The sequence below is a fragment of the Oryza brachyantha genome, chromosome 11 (assembly GCF_000231095.2).
Source record: "Oryza brachyantha chromosome 11, ObraRS2, whole genome shotgun sequence".
In the NCBI taxonomy this organism is placed as follows: domain Eukaryota; kingdom Viridiplantae; phylum Streptophyta; class Magnoliopsida; order Poales; family Poaceae; genus Oryza; species Oryza brachyantha.
The window spans coordinates 8,658,939-8,663,479 of NC_023173.2; positions in this window are offsets into that span (position 1 = coordinate 8,658,939).

Consider the following 4,541-nt stretch of genomic DNA (forward strand, 5'->3'; position numbering starts at 1 on the left):
AATATCGGCTAACTGATAAATCAACCAACACGTTGAGCATTGCAACCAGGTTACCATATTAAAATCCAATTACATTAACAGACATTTTTCACTCTAGTAGTGGGGCTCCATGCATAGTGTTTTAGGATTAGGATAGGTCCCCCTGATATAGAATTTAGCTCTTATTGGAAAAGTCAATGAATACGATCCTAAAAATAAAGCATCTATGCAATTTCATTCATAAAAGATTAAGGCATCTCATACAAAGTTCTCGGTTCCCAGTCTATGTCTATATAATATCCTAATCTACTTATAACCAGTCAACCATGCAATGCAGTATCCTGATATGAACCATAAATATACATGTCAAAGAAAGAGATATGTGGAAACACAAAACACCTGGAATATTGATAAAACAGTAACAGGATCTGTTGCAGATATAAGTGCCCCGAACATGAGACACTCAACAAATGGAAGTTTGTACATTAGAAATGCCAGCCCACAAAGATGCAGTATGATAGAGGTTGACTAGTTAGATAACATACTTCAAACAAAATTAGAACAAAAGGGATTTTGAAATTCTTACAGAAGAACTCCTGTTACAACAGAAGCAATGAAGGTCCCAAGGAAGGCAAAAGTTACAGTGGCCCCAAAATTTGCAAAGAATTGTTTCTGTAAAAAATCAAATTATTTCAAGGAAAGAAGTTTAGATAATTTAAATTATTGCCATCATGAGGTACTTAATGGGGATAAGCTGAATCCTGATTGGGTACATTGAAGTCGAGGAATCCATACTCAGACATTATGAAGCATCATTTAACTGAGGTAGTAAACAATCAAAGTACATAACTGTCAGAGCATGAGCTCCTCGAGCAGGAGTCCATGGGCCCAGGGATGCGAGGACAGGGCCCGAAAGCCTTGTCCGAATGAATGTGCTAGTGGATGAGAAGTTTTAGGGGGGTCGGGCCCCTCAAACAAATGCAGGGGACTTATACAGGTTCGGGCCGCCGGGATGCGTAATACCCTACTCCTGTTGCTTGCACACTATGAGAGTAAATGTGTTACAAGCTTTGGTGGGAATGTTGTCCTTGTCGTCTTCACTGTTGGCTAGGTCCTCCTTTCATACTGCAAGGGGACACCACAACGGCCACTATTTCCTGTGCCCACGACTGGCATGTGATCATTCTCCTAGGGGCTGCTGCGCTTATCGGCCGTTAGTCAACCCGGCTCCACACCGCTCCTGTCCGGTCCTGTCTGTCAGGGGTAGGTAAACAGGGGCGGCACGGCTCTCTCATTATCATCCACCGCATTTAATGCGATGGTGATGTGAGGGAGATAGGCCACCCTTGTTGCGGCAGAGAAGTCACAGCGCTCTTAGGGGGCCCTGTCTCCCCCTGTTTTTTCCTGAGAGAGGTGCAGATGGGAGGCATGCGCCTGCGTCACATTTAATGCGGCATAGGCGCGCGCCCATCATGAGGGTGGCGAAGCATGTCAGGCACCCTCCCATTGCAACAAAATATAGTGGTTGGGCGCTAGCGCCTTGCCTGCCATGGAGTGGGCCCCACAGTAGGTGGCCTGAGTACCGAGGGGAGGCAGGGAGCATCCCAACCCCTCCGGCATTCGCCCACCGAGCCAACTGTCACACCCGGAGTTTCGTCCTAAGCCTAAATCGTAAAAAAAAATCCGTAAATAACAATTGGCTTAATTAACTCAGGAAAAATCCCTCTAAAAGGAATTAACTCAATTAAATCGTGGCTCGCAAATCGACTAACAGGATTTAAATTCAAATTGCAGAAGTATAAAATTCGGCCAAACAAATTAATTTAAAACTCGGCAAAAGTGGGGTTTTCCTTTTTCTCTCCTTTTTCCTTTCTTTTTCCCTTCCTTCTCAAATTGGGCCGAAGTCCAATTTTCCTCCCTCTCTTTTTCCTTTTTCTTTTTCTTTTTCTTTTCCTTCCCGGGCCGGCCCAGCCGAGCCGGCCCAGCCGAGCCGGCCCGTCTTCCCGCTCGGCCGGCCCAGCCGAGCCGGCCTCCTTCCGCCCGCCGCGCGCGCCCCCGCCTGGGCCGCGGCTTCGGCCCAGCTCGCCGCGTTGCCCGCGCCGCGAGTCCGCGCCGCCTCCCTCCTCTCTCCCGCGCCACTGACAGGTGGGGCCCACCTGTCAGTGACTGCTTCGCCGCTCGCCCGCGCCGCGTCCGAGCCGAACTCCGCGCCGCCGCCGCAACCGCCGCCGCCGCATCCGCCGCCGCCGAGACCGCGTCGTCGCCGACTCGGTCTCCAACCTCCGCCCGCCCTAGCCGGTCGCCGCCACCCTATAAATCCCCTTCGCCGCCGCGCCGTCGCTCGCTTTCCATCGTCGCTCGAGTCGCCGCCGCGCTGCCGCCGTTCGCCGCCACCGCGCAATCTCGTCGCCCGTCGCCGGTCGTCGCCGCTCTGTTGCGTCACCACCTCCGTCCCTCTGTCGCCGACTTGTTGCCGCCCTCGCCGTCACCAGGGAGCCTCCTCGGCGCCGCGCGTTCCCTCGTCGCCCGGCCGCCGCCGCGTCTCGCCCGTCGCTGCCGCCGATCGATCTCCACCACCACCACCGATCTCCCGCACCCGCCCGCGTCGCCACCTTCGCCTCGGTCTCGTCGACCCGTCCGCACCCTCGCCGCCGCCGGTGAGCCTCCGCACCCACCTCCCCTCTTTCTCCCCCTTTCCGGCCGACCGCCGCCGAGTCGCGTGCCGTCGCCGAACGAGGCCGAAGCCCGCCGCTCCCGTCGGTCACCGTGGTCGTCGTCGCCTCCGCGTCGCCGACGTCTGGCCGCCGTCTCTTGCACCCACGTGTGCCGCGCTGCCGCCGCTCGCCAGTCGCCGTCGCCGCTGTTCTGCCGGGTTGCGCCCGTGCGTCGCCGCCCCGGTCGTCGTCGCCGTCGCGCCGTCGCCGCTCGCCGGTCGTCGCCGTCGCGCCGTCGCCATCGCCGTGCGCCGCCGCCGCCGCGTCGCCCGCCGCTCCCGCCGGTCGCCGCCGTCCGCCGAGCCGCGCGTTCGGTCCCCAGCTCTCTGTTCCCTCTCGCTGACGAGTGGGTCCCACCCGTCAGTCGCTCCTCGCGCCCGCCTCCTCTCTCCTCCCGTGGGTCCCGCGTGTCAGTCTCTGTTTCCCTCTCTCTCTCACCGACAGGTGGTCCCCACCTGTCAGCCGTCAGTACCCTCTCTCCTCGCTGACGTCAGCAGCCCCATTAATTGCGCAATAATTGATTTAGGACTTTTCTGTTTAGTTAAAAAACCCAGAAAACTTCTAAAATTCATAAGTAATTCATCTAGTCTCCGTTTAGGTCCATTCAAATTTCATTAAATTCATAAAAATATCAAGAATCCATTAAAAATAGTTTCTTTTGCTGTTTCAGTAGAGTTTGTGCCTGTTTTATTTATTTTTGTGCTTTGTCGCTTAGATTCGGACCCCGCCGAAGAGCCGGTTTACTTCGAGATCGTCGCCGAAGTTCCCCAAGGGCCAGAGCAAGGCAAGTGACACTCATCCTTGAACATATTGAACCCATTATTGCAAATTCCCCGCTTTATTATTTCAAATATGCATTGTTTTAATTAAAGTACTTACTTTATGCTATTTTCGGGTAAACCTTATTATTATGCCGTTGTTTATCCAACTTTGTTCATTGCTGGACCAGGGGTAACTTGATTAGAGTCAGGCCTAGGTTAATGCTTAGCCATGCTTAGAACAAATAGCTCATGGGATCACATATAATTATGCTTAATTCTGGATAGCCGAGATAATGATTCACTACCCGGTTCGGGTTAATGTCAACTAAAATATTGATAATGGTGGGCTGTGGGTGCATGGTTTTGAGAGTCGCACCCATGGCGATTAAGGACCGGTTCACGGGAAACCCTGGAAGTAAATAAGTGCTAACCACATGCCGAAATGGGTAAGGTGGGATTTGAAGCATGACTTCGAACTATTTGACGTACCCAGGCATGGGTAGGCGTGATGGAGTATGGACGGGCAATCGTGGTGTAACGAAAGCTTCTCCTGCTTCCGGATCTACTGAGGCACAAGAGGGGACTGCCCGACTTGGTGTAAAGGAGGGGGTGAAACCTGAAGTGTGGTACGATTAAATAGGGAGGGTTGTGTAACGGGTCCTATCACGGTCTCCTTTCCGGTATGCCGTGGTGGTATGTCGGCGCACGTTCAAGTGTAGTGGAGTCGTGTCTTGTGGGTACAGTAGTACACCTCTGATCAGAGTATAAACTATTCGAATAGCCGTGCCCACGGTTACGGGCGAACTCCCAGCTTCACTGTGATTAGTGAACCCTAATAACTTGAGTAAAATCTGGTATCACTTGGGACTACTGCAACGTGGTGTAACGTTGGGTAGTGGTTGGGCCTGTCGCAACGTGGTGTAACGTTGGACAGTGTTGTGGTATTTTACAACTGTTTACCTATTTATGCTTCACTGTATTTAATTACCTTTATTCTTTAAGCTCTGTTATTTATTTAAATTGCTGCTTTATCGCAACTAACCCGAGCCTGTCCTTGTTAATCCCTATGCATCATTTGTTTTCCCCT